The sequence below is a fragment of the Lolium perenne genome, chromosome 3, assembly GCF_019359855.2.
Source record: "Lolium perenne isolate Kyuss_39 chromosome 3, Kyuss_2.0, whole genome shotgun sequence".
Lineage (NCBI taxonomy): Eukaryota > Viridiplantae > Streptophyta > Magnoliopsida > Poales > Poaceae > Lolium > Lolium perenne.
Window position 1 is genome coordinate 327,714,703 of NC_067246.2, and position 19,276 is coordinate 327,733,978.

A 19,276-nucleotide genomic window follows, 5' to 3' on the forward strand; every position below is an offset into this window, starting at 1 on the left:
GGTACGAGCGGGTGGTACGGGTAGATGCGCCCGTACCGATGCCCGCTATACTCCCTGGAGCCTCAAAAACCATTCATTCTTCTCCGAAAATTCACTAAGGACCTGAAACATTAGTCCCACGTCCAAAACGCACACATATATTCGGTAGAGAATTTTTTTTAACCAAGATGTGCAACAAGTGATATCATCAATGATCAATTCTACCTTTTGAAATAGTCCCAAGCCAACTCTAATGGGAAATCATGCATATCTACAAGTGCCAATCCAACAATACTCAAGACACAAAATTAAGAAAGATACCTAATAACTTCCAGGTTGCTTCCCAGGAAGCGATTTCTTTAAAGTCATATAGCTAGGCTTTGATGCTCATTATTATTCCATTAATAGATTTCAACTAAATAAGTTTTGGATTTTACCTCATAGGGAGGTATGGAGCACTTACAACCATAGCCCGGTCGAAGTCGCACCCGCTTACGGTGCATAGGAGTTTGGTAGATAAATAAATTGTTACCTCCAAGTAATGATAGACATTTCATGAGTGGTGAGCACGCCTCCAGAGATAGCTTATCAAAAAATTAGAGATTTACATATGAATTCAAATGTTTTACCTTGGTTGGCATCATAATGATATAACTCATAATACTCTTCCTTAATCGCACTATCACGGGAGAACACTTCATAGTACTTTTGTTTTGTAGCAGGGAAAAATTCGAATGTGTCTTTCTCCTCTAGTTCATCATACTTGATAGCAAGTTCATCAGTTCTAGAGATATCAAGCCACTCGCAAAAAGAAGCATCATCAACAAACATATCATCTGTAGTGTTCTCCTCTTGTGCCTGCACATTAGTACTACAAGAATCCATCTCCGGTTCATCATTATTAATGTTCTCTAACTGAGTATCTAGACACAAGGCCTTCATAGATATATTATCTCTAGTTTTAACATAATAAGGATTATTACTAGAGAGAGAGGCATCATAAACAAACTTGTTATTTTTATTATGCCAAAGTGATCCTTGCTCATGAGTATCAAAGATAGAAATGGAACTCGGAGTAGAAGGCATATGTGAGTGATTACTTAACTCCTCTTCTTGTTCCCTACAATCCATTAATTTATCATTTGGAATTAACTCGTTGTTTGTCAAGCTTCTCTCCAATTCATTCTGAGGAATACTAAAATAGATAGCAGCCCATTCCTCAATGGTCTTCTCCTCTTTAACTTCAGCTTCCTTTTCATAAGAGAATTTCTTTAATTCTTCGAATTTAACGCTTACTTCCTCTTCTGCAAGCTGTAAAGACATAACCTACTTTTTGCTATCGATATTTAGTTTAGTTAGAACATAAAAGGGTGATCCTAATATGATTGGACGAAAAGGGTCTTGCATTATATCAATAACGTAAAAGTCTATTGGGTTAACAAAATCTTCAACCGTAATGTAAGCATTGCGAAGAATACCATGGCATCTTTGGGTGGTCCTATCTGAGAGTACCAGAGTAGTATTTGATGGTTCTAATTAACTCATGATCATCCAGGTAATAACGACATAAAGTATAAGCATGATAAGGGAGAATGTTTATATCCGAGCTTTGATCTCTCATACCCTCAAAATCCATTTGTCCTAACTTGAATTTAATACTTCTATACCTTTCATTCTTAACTTGTGACTTCCCTCCTATGAGTTGAGAGGACTTCCTGTTCCACAGTTCCTCTTTCTGCTTTATCCTGAGTGGGCATGGTAGCTCTTCTGGTTTATACACCTTCTCTTCAACCTTCTTTCCCGTTGAAATTTTCTTAGAATATTTGTTAATAGAAGAAGGTTCATAACGTTCCCAATCATTAGGGAGTTGCAAATGTTTAGCATAGTTCTTAACAATATGAATGATATCCTCTGGCTGAAGTTTGTTATTACCAAGTAATTTGACAACCTTTCTAGACTGCATAAATTTGTTAATAGATTCAAACTCTACTAGAGACTTTGCATTAAGTTCTTTACTATCTTTCAAAATCTCATCTTTGTGTATGGTTTCTAATAAGTCCCAAGCCGTATCGACTCCATACTCAATAATAGACCCATTAGTAAGTAAATCTAACACATCTCTATATTTCACATTAACTCCTCCATAGAAAGTATGTATGATTAACCAAGGTGTAAAATCATGATGAGGACAATTTCTAAGAATTTCCCTCAATATTGAGTAGCTTTCATACAACCCTTCTTGCGGTAGACTTTTAAAGTTTGTATAATCATCCGCCTTGCTCCTAGAGACATGGTTTCTGGAAAGAATGTCTGAAGGAATTTAGTAGACAATGTTCTCCATTCAGAAAAATGTGAAATAGGATAATCGTTATACCAGGTTCAAGATTTATCAGCAAGAGTTTGTCCAAAGAGTTTAAATTTAACCTCATCTTCTGAAAAGATATTTAAATTGAAGGTTGCACAAACATCTTCAAAATATTCAATGTGCCCATATATATGGATCTTCAGTGTCATCTCCTGCAAACATCTTGCATTGCAGTAAGTCTAATTGATGTGGGCATTACCCTTCGGGTAACCAACATTAGACTACCTCCTCTGGCCCAACTAGGGGCCCATGAAGATTGCCCAATATCCAAGGTGGGCCTACACGTTGGTGCCAGAGAAGGAGACTCATCCGAAGAAGGATTCTTGACAAACAAGGCAAGAAGATGCATTGGAATCTTCACTATATGAAATAGTCAAAGAGTATTGATTTCATCGAGAAAGGTGAAGATGCTTGCATTTGCAAGAAATTAAGTGGGAGTGTTGAGACACATTTCTAATACTTTATGTAGATGACATATCGTGGATTACAAATGATGTATCTTCACTTGACATAAATAAAAGTTTCACTGAAAATATTTTTCATTGAAAGGAGCTAGACTAAAACCATATTAAGTATCAAAACTCATGGTGATAAATTGAGATGCCTAATAAGGTTAAGTCAGAGTACATATAAGAAATATTTAAGTACTTCAATATGGTGACGTCAAGAAAGTGTTCTTGTCGTGTGGAGTTTTAGCCAGACTTGAGTGTGTTTTGACGCTCAATGAGTAAAAATTCATGAGTGATTCTATATCATGAATGCCATGATATGTACAAAAATCAAATGCCATGTGTTCTAAAGTGTTACGAGCATATACCAGAGTGATTCATGTGATGATCATTGGAAAAAGTAAGAATATCCCTAAGTGCTTTAGAAGAACTGAGGATATAGTGTTGTATGTCGCAATGCCAAAGAAATCGATGTAAAGTGTTGCACCGATATTAGTTTGGTCACATATAATAATGAATTTCAATCTCAATTAGGCTAAGTGTATATTAAAAGGTAGCACAATGGGCTAGAAGAAGTCTATTCCAGATTTAGATGAGTTCTAAATATTGTGATGGATTATACAAATGAAGGCAGAGTATATCATTGTTTTGACAATGACCGAGGGTGTTTGAGTTAAGAAGTTCTTTTTGAACTTGGTGTAGTTCCGATAGTGTCAGAACTGTGAAGCTATATTGTGTGTGACAATATTGGTAACATATTTCAGACCGAGGAATTAAGGTTCCACCATAATACCAAACATATACAATGCCAACTCATTTGAAAAATGAGTGATGCGTGGAGACGCAAATGAATTGCAAATTACATATGTTTCTGAGTGTGTCAGATCCGTTGACTGAAACCTCTCCCATGAGCAAAACATTATAAGCACCAGAAGGCGACGGGTGTTAGATCTTTATAAATGTGAACTAGACTATTGACTCTAGTGCAAGTAGGAGACTATGGGCGATATGCCCAAGAGGCAATAATAAAGTGGTTGTTATTATATCTTAGTGTTCATGATAAATGTTTATATCCCATGCTATAATTGTATTAAGTGGAAACATTGATACATGTGTGTTTTGTAAACAAACCAGAGTCCCTATTAAGCCTCTCGTTTAAACTAGCTTGTTGATTAATTGATGATGAAGGCTTCCTGATCATGAACATAGGATGTCATTAATAACAAGATCATATCATTAGGAGAATGATGTGATGGACACACACCCATAGTAAGCATAGCATAAGATCAAGTCATTAAGTTCATTTTGCTATAAGCTTTCAAATACATAGTAACCTAATCATTCGACCATGAGATCATGTTAATCACCAACACCGGAGGGATGCTTTGATGACATCAAATGCCACTTTGTAATTCGGTGGTTATAAAGGTGGCATTGGGTATTCTGAAAGTATGAGTTGAAGCGCATAGATCAAGAGTGGGATTTGTCCATCCAAATGACGGATAGATATACTTTGGGCCCTCTCGGTGGAAGGGCATCCAATTAGCTTGCAAGCATGTGACTAGGTCACAAGGGATGTCGTATCACAGAACGAGTAAAGAGTACTTATCGGTAACGAGGTTGAACTAGGTATGGAGATACCGATGATCAAACCTCGGATAAGTAAAGTATAGCGCGACAAAGGGAATCGGTATCGTATGTTTATGGTTCTTTTGATCACAAAATCATCGTTGAATATGTAGGAGCCATTATGGATCTCCAGGTTCCTCTATTGGTTATTGGTCGGAGAGGTGTCTTGATGAGGACATCCCTACCGAACTACTACCTCCGTCATTACAAGATGAAGACGATGCTGCTGTGAAGCTCAAGTCCAATGAAGTTAGGATTGGACCTATGACAAGAGCTCGTGCAAAGCTACTAAAACAACAGGTGAACTTGTTCCTAAATGGTACTTTGATTGATGAGAACTTTATACTGCCTAAGTCATGTTACTTATGTATGATCAGGTACGAAGAGGGAGCAAGCATCGCACGAGGAGGAGAGGAGCAGCTGGACATGGTGCTGGACATGAAGACATTCCATGGACGCGTGAGGGAGGAGCGGGAGACATGCGCGAAGGAGGAAACTGAAGTCCAGGCCGGCGCTACGCCCGGTGCAATCGGCCGCCACGCCGGCCGGCCCGGTCCCAAGTCCGGTTAGACCGGCTCCCCGACCGGACAAGCCCGGCGCCCGGATCCTGGACCGGTGCACACCGGGCACCATCCAGGGGCTCTAGACCCATTGTCCGGTTCCCACTCGGTGCCAGGCCCAGTTTCAACCGGCCTGCCCGGTCCCTGGCCCGGTTGACCGGCCCCTAGGCCGGCCGTGTCCAAGTCAGTCTTGACCAGATCCCGATCTGGGTCGGTTTTTAATGTATTTTCTCGACTTCTGGTCATCCTGAACCCCTATATAAGTGCCCAGGTTGCCCCCAAATTAGGTTTAGACTACATTTAAGATAAACCATAGTTCATAGTTGATTGCTTTGCAACTCTATTGAATCTCTACACCAATTCACATCGATCTGGTGTTTTGCTACTGAAAGTCTTGTGTGATCTGCTGTTTCATTGGGAATTAGACGGTTGCAACTTATCGCTTCGTGGTCGGCGGCTACGTGCGCAAGTGTGTGGAGTTGCAAATATCTTGCAGGGTTGAGAGTTGTTGCATTGGCGACAGGGATCGATCGAGAGACTCATCAGCGTCATACAAGTTAGCATCCACGTCATCATCGTGTATCTCCGCTGTGTTCATCGTGTGTTCATTACCACCCCCGTCGCTTACTGAGAAGATCGGGCAACCCCCCTTATCATCTTGGTATCTGTTTTCAGCGTTTCCTCGGTAAGCCATCCACAATCCACCCCATAGTTGAGTTGTGAGTGTTTCCTATCCAAAAAGCCAAAAAAAGTTAGGGTTAGGGTTTGCCATAGCCTTAGATTGCACTATTTTCGAGTTTTAGTTGCTTTTCGTAGTGTTTTTGCGTATGTTTTTCTTCCTTCTAGTAGATTGTCTAGGGTTTGTGTTTCGATATCATCTAGTTTTCGGTTTTTGTTGCTCCGAGTACACATATCATACAGTTTGCCTGTTCCCAACCATATACACAGCCTTTCGATATAAGTGACTAGGAACTTCCCCAGAAGAGACTAGTTTTACCGCTCGACAGGTTGCTCATTAGGGTTTTGGTGCTTTGCATTATCTGTTGGCCGTGTTCAAGGAGTTGAGTCATAAAAAAAAAGAATATAGAAAAGAAGCAAAAAGAGCTACACGTGCTGCGTGTGATAAAAAGAAAATCCAAAAAGAAAAGTGAAGTGCTAGTAGAATCAAGTGAAGGCCTAAGTTTACTTTCCTGCACCTGTAGTTGAGCAATCTAGTGCCTATCCCGTTGAGCTTTGCTAGCGTCTCTCGAGTGCATTGCAACCTGTTTCATCCATATAGTTGCATTGCCACATTTATCGCCTTGTGTGAGTATCATTGGTTGTTCGACGGTCAGCGCTAGAGCTTGTTATTGGTGAAAATAGGTAGCCCACCTACAGCCCCACATATATATTGCTTTGCCGTGTGATTGTTCTTATACCCTTGATATTCGCTTCGCTACATCCGCGCACTAGTTTGTCAATCCAAGTGGTAAGCAATACTAATTCACTTTGGAGCGGTAAGATTTACCTTTTCTTATCAGTTTTGAGTGAGTTGTGAGAGTACCACCACAGATTTTTGTTTTAGTGCACTAACCTACTAACCATGTCTTCTAGTGATACTAAAATTGTTAACCAAACAAAGAAGGATGGAGCTGATGTTATGACTTGGAGGGAGTATGAAGCTCTTCGTAATGAGATGCGACGTGAATTCCGCGAATAGGACGAAGGACTTACTGCTGAAATTCAAAAGGTCACTGCGAAGCTTGATACCACTACTGAGACCGTCAATACAATGCAAGTACAAGTGACGGATATTCAACGTTCTATTCAAGCGTTGCAGTTAGCTGTTGAGAACCTGACCCAACAACAACAACAACAACAACAACATGAAGAAGGGGACAGTGCTCATGGCGATTTTGAAGAACAACAACTTGTTGCTGCTGCTGGTCGTGGTGTTGGACGTGGTAACCGTGGTCGTGGCTTTGTTGAACTTGGAGCCCGCAGTGTCCCTCCACAACCGCAAGACGATGGTTTGGGTAAGCCAAAGTTCTCAATACCCAAATTTGAAGGAGGTCCTGATGTTAAAGAATACCTCACTTGGGAGCTGAAAATTGAGAAGTTGTGGCGCCTACATGACTATACTGAAGATAGGAAGATTAAGCTTGCTTCCTCAGAATTTGATGGCTATGCATTGCGTTGGTGGGATGGAATTACACGTGCTCGTCAAGAAGATGAAGAATTGCCAGTTCTTACTTGGCGCGAGATGAAGGCAATTATGCAAGCTCGTTTCGTTCCCACTAATTATTTGCGCTCTATATATGATAAGTTGACCCTCTTGAGACAAGGTGTTATGACAGTTGATGCTTATTACATGGAGATGGAGATGCTTATGCAGCGTGGCCGTGTCCGTGAGTCACTTGAGATGACAATGCAACGTTTTCTACATGGTCTGAAGTATAATGTCAAAGGCATTGTTCGTCATCACAGTTACACTACTATGAATCAGCTACTACATCATGCAAGAGAAGCTGAAGCACAGTTAGCTGACGAGGCGCAAATCAAAGGCCGTGCTACGGGAGTTGGGCGCTACACGCCTAGGGCGCCCCCATCTACGGCGCCGGCGCCGTCTTCGCGCCCCGCACCTTTTCCTACTTCGTCTAGCAAGCCGGTCTCCAATGTGTCTAACACAAAGAAGCCCGAACCTGCTGCAAGTACAAGTGGTTCTAGCATGTCTACGGCACGCAACCGCGACATGAATTGTCATACATGTGGAGGCAAGGGTCACTTCAAGAGAGATTGTCCTAACCATAAAGTGATGATCATTAATGACCATGATGAGTATGAGACTGGAGATGATGCTGATCCATATGCTCCAGAAGATGATGATTATGACAATGATGGTGTAGATGCTTTTCCGTCTGAAGCTCGCACTATTGTTGAGTCACAGCGTGCTCTTAATGTGCAGCCGAGTGCATCTACTCAACGCTGCAATTTGTTCCAAACAAAGGCACTTGTTGGTCCTGATAAAGCTTGCAAAGTCATTATTGATGGCGGGAGTTGTCACAATCTAGCAAGCAAGGAGTTGTGTGCCAAGCTGAAATTGAAGTATCTACCGCACCCGCACCCATACTATATTCAGTGGTTAAGTGACAATGGTGAGATGAAGGTAAACCACATGGTGCGTGTTGATTTTGAGATTGGACCATATAAGGATTCCATTGACTTTGATGTGGTTCCTATGACAGTGTGTCACCTACTATTGGGTCGGCCATGGCTCTATGACCGTTCTGTGCAACACAATGGACTTGCCAATACATATCACTTGGAGTTCAAGGGCAAGAAAATCAACTTGCAGCCTATGTCACCACAACAAATTGTCAATGAATCTCGTCAGAAAGTTGAAGTAAACTTGGAGGATGCACCTATAGATAGGCGAGAGAATTGTAATGCCGTGAGTGATATAACGAAAAGTGAGAGAGTGAATTCCTTAGTTCTATTAGCCACCGAAGAGGATATGAGAGAATTTAGTGAAGATCGTACAGCTAGGCCTCTTGTGCTCATGTACAAGGGTGAGGTTTTGGTTTCTAACGACATGACCCCTATTTCTCTTGGTGTTTCTAATATTTTGCAGGAATTCAGCGATGTGTTTCCGGAGGAGGTGCCCGCAGGATTGCCACCATTGCGTGGTATTGAGCATCAAATTGACTTGATCCCCGGTGCCTCGTTGCCCAACAGGGCGCCATATAGGACGAGCCCCGAAGAGATGAAGGAAATTCAGAAACAAGTACAAGCGCTACTCGACAAAGGTTATATCCGCATAAGCTTTAGTCCTTGTGATGTTCCTATTATTCTAGCTCCTAAGAAAGATGGTACATGGCGCATGTGTGTAGATTGTAGAGCGATAAACAACATTACTATTCGATATCGTCATCCTATTCCCCGTTTAGAGGATATGCTAGATGAATTGAGTGGTGCTACTGTTTTCTCTAAAATTGATTTGCGTAGTGGTTATCATCAAATTAGGATGAAAGAGGGGGATGAATGGAAAACAGCCTTTAAAACAAAATTTGGTTTATATGAGTGGTTAGTAATGCCTTTTGGATTAACTAATGCACCTAGCACTTTCATGAGACTGATGAACCATGTTTTGCGTGATTTTATTGGCAAGTTTGTGGTTGTGTACTTTGATGACATATTAATCTACAGCCGCAATGAATCTGATCATACTATACATATTCGACATGTTTTGCAAGTGTTGCGTGATAATAAACTCTATGGTAATCTTGAGAAGTGCACATTTTGCAAAGATAAGGTCATATTTATGGGCTATGTTGTCTCTAAGCATGGAGTAGAAGTAGATGTGTCTAAAATTGAAGCAATTCAAAATTGGCCTACTCCCATGAATGTGAGTCAAGTAAGAAGTTTTCATGGTCTAGCTGGATTTTATCGACGTTTTGTGCCCAATTTTAGTACTATTGCTGCACCTTTGAATGAATTGACTAAAAAGGGTGTTGTTTTTGAGTGGGGCGTTGCCCAAGATCATGCTTTTGATGAACTGAAAAGATTGTTAACTTCTGCACCGTTGCTTGCACTTCCTGATTTCAATAAGCAATTTGAGATTGAATGTGAATGTAGTGGTATTGGAATTGGTGGTGTGTTGATGCAAGAGGGTCGCCCAATAGCATATTTTGCTGAGAAACTTTCTGGTGCTAAGTTGAACTATCATATCTATGATAAAGAATTGTATGCTTTAATTAGAGTTCTTGAGGTTTGGTAACATTATTTGTGGCCAAAGGAATTTATCATACATTCTGATCATGAAGCTTTGAAATATCTGAAAGCTCAATCTACATTGCATCGGCGTCTTGCTAAGTGGGTTGAGTTCATTGAGTCTTTTCCATACATTATTAAGCATAAGAAGGGAAAAGATAATATTGTTGCTGATGCTCTATCTAGGAAAAATATGCTATTAACTCAACTTGATGTTAAAATTCCTGGATTAGAGGTACTATGTGATTTGTATGCCACTGATCATGATTTTGCCGAACCATATCGCTTGTGTGCTATTGCTACAGCATGGGAAAAATATCACATACATGATGGGTTCTTGTTTAGAGCTAACAAACTATGTGTTCCAGAATCGTCTGTGCGTTTGCTCTTATTGCAGGAATCACATGCTGGAGGTTTGATGGGTCACTTTGGGCGTGAGAAGACGCTACTCATGCTCGCTGATCACTTTTATTGGCCAAAGATGAGGAGGGATGTGGACAGGTATGTGAAGAGGTGCATTACTTGCAACAAGTCCAAGTCCAAGCTGAAGCCTCACGGTTTGTATACTCCTTTACCGGCACCTACTACACCATGGGAGGATATTATATGGATTTTGTGTTGGGTTTTCCGTGTACTAAGAGAAGCCATGATTCTATATTTGTGGTAGTGGATAGATTCTCTAAGATGTCACACTTTATTGCCTGCCACAAAAGCGACGATGCGTCGCATATTGCTAACCTGTTTTTCAGGGAGATTGTACGTCTACATGGAGTCCCGAAGACTATTGTTTCTGATCGTGACGTGAATTTTATGAGCTACTTCTGGAAGACACTTTGGGGAAAGCTGGGGACGAAGCTACTATTCAGCACTACTTGTCATCCCCAAACTGATGGGCAAACTGAGGTGGTGAATAGAACATTGTCACAACTGTTGAGATCCATTATCAAGAAGAACTTGAAGGCGTGGGAAGATTGTTTGCCGCATGTGGAGTTTGCTTACAACAGGGCGGTACATTCTACCACAGAGCTGTGTCCGTTTGAGGTGGTGTGTGGTTTCAAACCCATTACTCCACTTGACTTGTTGCCTCTATCCATACATGAGCGAGTCAATATGGAGGCATCAAAGAGGGCAGATTTTGTACGAAATATACATGTGGAGACTAAAGAGCTGATGATGAAGAAAGGCAAGAACAATGCTGCAAGGGTGAACAAGAAGCGCAAGGAGATGTTGTTCAAGCCTGGTGATATGGTCTGGGTACATTTTCGCAAGGATAGGTTCCCGAAGCTACGGAAGTCCAAGTTGCTCCCTCGTGGTGCTGGTCCTTACAAAGTGCATGCCAAGATCAATGATAATGCATACTCTATAGATCTTCCACCTGATGAGTTTGGTGTCAGTAATTCTTTCAATGTTGCTGATTTGACATCATATGACGGAGAAGACCTTGGAGCGTCGAGGTCGACGCCTTTTGAAGGGGGTGGGAGATGATGAGGACATCCCTACCGAACTACTACCTTCGTCATTACAAGATGAAGACGATGATGTTGTGAAGCTCAAGTCTAATGAACTTAGGATTGGACCTATGACAAGAGCTCGTGCGAAGGTACTAAAACAATAGGTGAACTTGTTCCTAAATGATACTCTGATTGATGAGAACTTTATACTGCCTAAGTCCTATTACTTATGTATGATCAGGTACGAAGAGGGAGCAAGCATCGCACGAGGAGGAGAGGAGCAGCTGGACATGGTGCTGGACATGAAGACATTCCATGGACGCGCGAGGGAGGAGCAGGAGGCATGCGCGAAGGAGGAAACTAAGTCCAGGCCGGCGCTACGCCCGGCGCAACTGGCCGCCACGCCAGCCGGCCCGGTCCCACGGCCGGTTAGACCGGCTCCCTGACCGGACAAGCCCGGCGCCCGCCGGATCCTGGACCGGTGCACATCGGGCACCATCCAGGGGCTCTGGACCCCTTGTCCGGTTCCCACCCGGTGCCAGGCCCGGTTTCAACCGGCCAGCCCGGTCCCTGGCCCGGTCGACCGGCCCCCAGGCCGGCCGTGTCCGAGTCAGTCTCGACCAGATCCAGATCTGGGTCGGTTTTTAATGTATTTTCTCGACTTCTGGTCGTCCTGAACCCCTATATAAGTGCCCAGGACGCCCCCAAATTAGGTTTAGACCACGTTTAAGATAAACCCTAGTTCATAGTTGATTGCTTTGCAACTCTATTGAATCTCTACACCAATTCGCATCGATCTGGTGTTTTGCTGCTAAAAGTCTTGTGTGATATGCTGTTCCATTGGGAATTAGACGGTTGCAACTTACCGCTTCGTGGTCGGCGGCTACGTGCGCAAGTGTGTGGAGTTGCGAATATCTTGTAGGGTTGAGAGTTGTTGCATTGGCGACATGGATCGATCGAGAGACTCGTCAGCGTCATACAAGTTAACATCCACTTCATCATCGTGTATCTCCGCTGTGTTCATTGTGTGTTCATCACCACCCTCGTCGCTCACTGAGAAGATCGGGCAACCCCTTATCATGTCTCGAGCATGTATGCATAGTTCGCGAACCGTAGGGTGACACACTTAAGGTTCAATGTTGTTTAAGTAGATATGGAATATGAGATGGAGACCGAATGTTGTTCGGAGTCTCGGATTGGATCCAGGACATCACAAGAAGGTTAGGAATGGTCCAAAGAATAAGATTCATATAAGGGAAGTTGATCTTAGGGTTTCAGAAAAGTTCGGGATTTTTCCGGTATCGTACCGAGAATCTTCTAGAAGGTTCCGGGGGTCCCATGGTGGGGCCCACCTGTCCTGGAGAGACCACATGGGCTAAATGGGTGGTGCATCATGCCCACATGGGCTGGGTATGTAGCCCACCATGGCCCATGCGCCTGTAATATCCCAGGTTTAGAGGCTAGAAAAAGAGAGAACATGAGAGTGTGCATTGCATTCATGCATAGAAAATCCGGGGAATTTTCGTGCGTTCATCTAAAACACAAAGTGATCGAGGTTTCTCTTGTGTCGATGGAATTGATGTATGTCATCGACACAAGTGCGATAAATTTCGACATGACCTTTGTTGATTTATTATGTTTTCCAGGGAAATAGTTTGAATTCAAATTCAAATATGAAAGACATAATTCAAATAAGAATTTGAATTGGAATTTGAATTCTAAACAATTATATTAATACAAAGTAAATATAAATATAAATGAGAATCAAATATTACAAATAACAATTCACATAAGTATTATTACAACACTTATTAAAATATTACAAGTTATACAAGAAATATGAGATTACAAAATGTAACTAAAAGAATTCCTAAATCTAAATCTTCTTAACAGTTCTTGTTCTTCTTTCCCTGCAAAAGAAACAACAAAGACAAAGAAATGGGGTTAATGTTAAAATGTTTGCCTCACCTTTGGTGAGGCAATGTTAAATATTGGAAACTAGCTACTGGGAACTAGGAACTTGTCCTAATACCCAAATTTCGATTAGAGGGAGAAACACTTTCTTAGGCCACATTAGGGTCAAATGGATCATTTAAGGGACAATTGGACGACACTTGGATCAGGAGAGGGAACACTGATCATGAAGGCAGCATGAGACTAAGGCAATATGGGCATGATCCATTTTTCTTTCTAGACAGGCAACAATGCAACAAATAAGTTCCCTCTAATCTAGCTTGTTTCCTTAAAGCCCACAAATTCATCAAAATAGATCATTTGTGACATAGAAAAGTCATAATGATCTTACTCAAATATTTTAAAGTCATTTGCTGAATAAGCAAAGCTTAATTGCTCCCAGATCTGTGAGTAAGCCATACATAATTAAGCCATATGAATTAAACCACAGATGCAATGTCATACACCAGCAAGTAATACACTTGGTTGTATTCCAAAATAAAGGCCCACATGATTAAGTATGAGCATTAGCCGAAGCCCCACCAGGTCACTGGATGGATAAGAGAGAAAGGAAAATAGTGCTACACATGGATAAGGAAGGCATCAATCAAAGCTTGCACTAGGTGGAAAGTAACCAGCATTGAAACTTGAACAATCACATGATGTCACATGCAAGCAGCACAGTCACAACATGCGGTTGTGTCTTTGTCACACACACACCAACGATCCCGGCACTACAAAAGCAAAGCAGCAGTCCAGCCGTGCCATGTGATGCATTCACCAGCAAACCATTTCTGTAGTTCATCTCACACCCCGGCACACTATCCAGCAAAAGCAAGAACACATCAGTAGTACCTTGTTTTGTTTCACATATATATGAGCCAAATAGCAAATCAGGAAGCTAGGAGGAGGAGGCTACAACAAGTAGGTTGGATCAGATTCTGAGGAACAAGCATGCCACAAGAAGAAGATCAATCCATAATCCAGAAGGCCAAGATCTATACAAACAGCAGGTTGATCCATCAACTTAATAAAAGCATGTGTTCTTAACCTTTGCATCTTAGGGAAAATAAAAGGGTAATATGCAAAGGAAGCAGATCCATCTACCCTTCAACTAAGTTTTCACTTAGGAGGATTGGAAGGATTTGTTTTCTCTCAGATAGGCATAGAGGTGCTATGCTAAGTCATCACAGAGAATTAAAAAGGCCGCATAAAAGCATCTGTTCTTATCCAAAATTTTGCCTCAGCCTTTGCATCACAGGCTAAGCCAAGAAAGCAAGTCATGTATGTTCTTATCAGTTTATATTTAGATAAAGGGAACACCAAGATCCACAAGTAAATCCAACATCTCCAAAATCATTTCTTAGTGGCTAATGAGCAACTAGATCATACTCAAGACATTAGCAGGGCATCAGTTTATGTGTTCTAACACATCTACTGTCCCATATCATCGGTGCACATGGTTTAATCATCACTATAAGCAGCCAATATTAATTAATAAGCTCAAGAATTCCACTTAGGGTCCAGGAATTATTCCCAGGCCAAAACCAAGTGGAACCCTAGCAACAAACAGAGGGAGTATAGGCATACCAGCTCACCCAACAAGCCATCAAGTAAATTACTAGCTGCCAGAAACAATAATGGCATCTTGTTTATACTCCAGTAATAAGCAACATAACCAAATTCCAACAACCAGCTCAAGCTTTAACTCAAGCCTCTACAAACATGCTGATAAATAAGTGGATTTAGATTTCAGTATAGTATCTAGTCCATCTTCATCAGAAGGAGAAGAATAGCAAGCCGACCATGCCATAGATGAATAATCACCCCAAGCAGAGGCATCCTTGCACCAACTAAACCAGGATCAATCAAGCTATAAAATAAGCACATGGAAGAGATCACCACGAGCTAAGCATTACTGGTCAAACCACATTTTCCAGTCCACAATATAAGCACACCAATCACTAGGCGCGCTAAATCAATTAGCATTAGATGCACAGGTACAGGAAATCACCACTCTTAAGCAACAACTAGCAGCAATGCTACAATCACCACAAGAAGATAATCAGGCCAAGCACACACAAGTTCCTGGCCAACAAATTCAGCACTATAGAGAATACAGAGAGAGGAAGAGAGGGGGAATAGCTCACAGTGGTGCGGGCGAATAGGGGAAGAGACCGGCGCCGGGGTTGCGTCCGCGGCACCGTCCCACCGGCGTCGAGGTCGAGGATGCAGTGATAACAGCGACAGCACCACCAGTTCATTGACGCTGGGGTTGCGTCGGCGACGCCGTCCTGCCGGCGTCGAGTCACCCACCAGTAGTCACCGCATTACAGCACCATCAGCAGCAGTACAGCATCTCCACACCAGCACCACACCACCAGTACAAGTACACGGACGCCAGGGTTGCCGTCGAGCATGTTTACAGGGGCGTGGAGAGAATGGCGCCGACGGGGTTTGTGTGGAGGAGTTCAAGGTGTAGCGTGGAGGGCCGTAGCTGGCCGGAGTAGCGACGGCGGTGGCCTGAATCTCCACCGGCGGAGCTAGGGTTCCGGGGTCGGGGGGTGACCGCTAGAGACCACAGCGGCCAAATCAACCAAGGGGAGGTGGTAGAGTTCATCGAGGAGAGCAAAAGCCCCATCACGCCGGTGCCGGGGTTGGCCAGGAGCGGCCGGGGGCGAGCGGCGCCGCCGCAGCGGAAGCGTGGTGGACGCGAGAGAAAAGAGGGGTGAGGGCAGTGACTCAGGGTGCAAGCGGGAGTCGGCCGTCTGCGGCGCCGCAAATTTAGGCCCATCTAAGTATTTATGCGGGTACCCACGGAAAGTTAAAGGAAAGAAGCGGAATCTGCGGGCCGGCCCACAGTTGCCGCACAGTCCCGCGTATACGTCAACGAAAATACGAGCGACCAAGGCTTCGCTGAAAAAAAAAACAGAGCGACTAAGACGATAGGTCACAGGATGCACCGCCACCGGAGCGCCGCCATGGCTGCCCTTCCTCCTCCGGCTCAGGCGGAAGGACCGCTAGAACCCTCTCCTCCGCCTCTCCCTCTCCCTCTTCCTCCTGGCTCGGTTTGCTCGCCTCCTCCCTCAGATTCCCTGCCTTGATTCAACAGCCCCTAAGGCCGACGGCGGGCAGCAGACGACTAGGCCGGCAATGGCCGCAATCAATCTAGGGATATTACCAGCGAGGGAGCGCTCCCTCGCCCCCACCGTTGTCAAATTAGCTGAATTTTGGGTATTTTTGTGGTATGCAGGCGAGACTGCGCTGCGTTGACTGGATTAGCGCATACACAAGATGAACACTATGCGGTCCGTGCGGCGCCGCAAAAACACATCTATACTTAGCAGGCCGCCGCGTCATTCCTGCTTAATCGTCGTGGGCCCATGCATTTTATATGCGGGCTCCCGCAGAATGTCCCACTTGCACCTTGAATCATGGAAGATCAGAGCGGGGAGGATACCAGGCTGCTCTCAGATATGGTGATGGTGGGGTGGTGACCAGAGCGGCTGATGGAGGCCGGTGAAGGTGGAGATCGGCCAGGAATGGGGTCTATGGGGAAGAGTCGGGAGATAGAATGTCTCGGTGATGGGATTCGAGATTCAACCAAACATCGTCAAGTAGAAAAGATCGGGCAGAACATGGAGCTTCTACCCCACCATCGCCCACCGCTGTCCCAACCATGTAGCAGATACAGGCACACCTGCAGCGCACCCAGCAGCTTATACAAAGAAGAAAAATGGAGAAAGTGCACACATAACAACCATAAAAAACGCTACACGGCACCAAAGCTACACACAGGAAAAAACAGAGAAAATCAAACCAGTGAAAGGCGTACGTGTCAAGCTCCACGTTAACCCAAAAAAGAGTTCAAAACTCTAACAAAAAAGAAGTGAGTTCATCTTTATTACACTATGCTTGGCCAACTACCGGCCCAACAAGGTCAACCGAAAGCTCATGAAACTTTCACGAAGTCTATAATTGGTGTAGGATAAAATCGATCAGTGTTAAATAAAATCCTCTAGATTAATAAGGGTGATATCAATCTACTGGGAACTAACTTAGTTTTCAGTTGAGCCGTAATCACAACCTTGTTAAATTAATTTACTGGGAACTAACTTAGTCACCGTACTCCGCCTGAAGCTCAAGCTCAAATCCGGCGCCGGCAACCTGAACCTGCCTCCAGGCCCATGGGCGCTGCCGCTGATCGGGCACATGCACTTCCTGCTCGGCGCCCTGCCGCACCAAGCCATGCACAGGCTTGCCCGGCGGCACGGCCCAGTGATGCTAATCCGCCTTGGCCATGTCCCGACGCTCGTGCTCTCCTCGCCGGAAGCGGCCAGGGAGGTGATGAGAGTGCACGACGCCATGTTCGCCGACCGGCCGGTGTACGCCACCGCGGAGATCTTCAGCTACGGGGGGCAGAACATCTCCTTCGCGCGCCACGACAGCGGGCACTGGAAGGCGGTCCGGAAGCTCTGCGCGGTAGAGCTGCTCAGCCCGAGGCGCGTCCGGTCGTTCCGCCGATCCGCACTGTCCGGGAGGAGGAGGCGGCGCTGCTCGTCCGGTCCATCGCCTCCAGCATGCCGGCGTTGGGGCCTGTGGTGGTCAACGTCAGCGAGATGGTGAAGGTCATGATGAACGATGTTATCATGAGAGTGTCCGTCGGCGACCGGTGCGAGCAGCGGGCGGTGTACCTCGAGGAGCTCGACAGGGGGCTCGCCATCATGTCCGGCTTCAACCTCTCCGACTTGTTCCCGACGTCTCGCCTGGCTCGGGCACTCGGCGGCGGAACCCTGAGGGCGGCGTTGGAGGTGCGCGAGCGGATCCAGTCCATCGTGGACGCCATGGTCCGTGATCACAAGAGGGCGATGGAGAGTCAGGGAGCAGCCTACGTTGGTGGCCAGGAGAGGGAAGACATCCTCAACACCCTGCTTCGGTTCCAGAGGGAAGGTGGGATGGGCATCACCCTCACCAACGAAAATGTCAACGGCGTCTTGTTCGTAAGCCATCATAAACTCACCGCCACCTACATCTACAATCGCACCCTCATGTATGTAGCAAAAGTATATTTCCTGATATTTACATCATGTTGACAGGATATTTTCTCAGCGGGGTCTGAGACGACGGCGACCACAACAATTTGGGCCATGTCGGAGCTTATGAAGAGCCCACGGATCATGGCCATCACGCAGTCCGAAGTCCGGCGAGTCCTGCACGGTAAGACAAAGGTGACGGAAGCCGACATCGATGGCCGGCTCCAATACCCTCAAAATGGTCATCAAGGAGACCTTCAGGTTGCACCCTCCGGTGCCGTTGCTCCTCCCGAGGTTGTGCAAGGAACCGAGCAAGATCATGGGCTACGATGTTCCTCGGGGTGCCACAGTATTGGTGAACGTGTGGGCCATTGGAAAGGGCGAGGAGAGCTGGGCCGACGCGAGTGATTTCAAGCCCGAGAGGTTCGAGAGTGATATAGTGGACTACAGTGGTACGGACTTGAGGTTCCTCCCTGGTGGTGCCGGTCGGAGGATGTGCCCTGGCATGATGTTTGGGGTGTCAAACATAGAGATGGCTTTGGCGAGCCTTCTCTACCACTTTGACTGGAAGCTTCCTAGCGGTGAAAACCCAGATAAACTTGATATGGCCGAGGGCTATGGTATGACAACGCCTCGGAAGACCGAGCTCTTGTTGGAAGCTATACCTTTCGTGACATGATTTGTCAGTGCACCTGAATAATGTGTAAGTTTACCGAATAATTTTGATAAGGGGCTCGTTTCACACCCCTTCATTTGGTAGAAACGAAATGAAGTTCATGATTTTATTTTATTTGGCAATTCCACATAAATGACAGAGTGTCAAGAAAAAAAAATACGCATTAGATGAAATACATGAAACTTTAAATTTAATTCTAATACCAATTGAGTAGCAGCTAAACAAGTTAATTCTCAAAATCAAAAACGAATTCTACTAAGTTTCTCGTTAAAGCAACTTCAAATAGCAACATTGGACGACAACTCAGAGTTATACTGATATTATGAAACACACACTCAAGTAGAAGAGAAATTCCATTTGGGTAAAGCAAAAGGTGTACAAGAGGATTACATCAACCTCTTTGGCTGTGAGGCCAGCTCATTCCCATTCAAA

At 44.4% G+C, this 19,276-nt stretch overlaps 1 pseudogene; it reads left to right on the forward strand.

Annotated features, from left to right (window-relative positions):
* Window positions 1-17,233: 17,233 nt before the first annotated feature.
* On the forward strand, window positions 17,234-18,933 carry LOC127340399 (dolabradiene monooxygenase-like; annotated as a pseudogene).
* The last annotated feature ends 343 nt before the right edge of the window (window positions 18,934-19,276 follow it).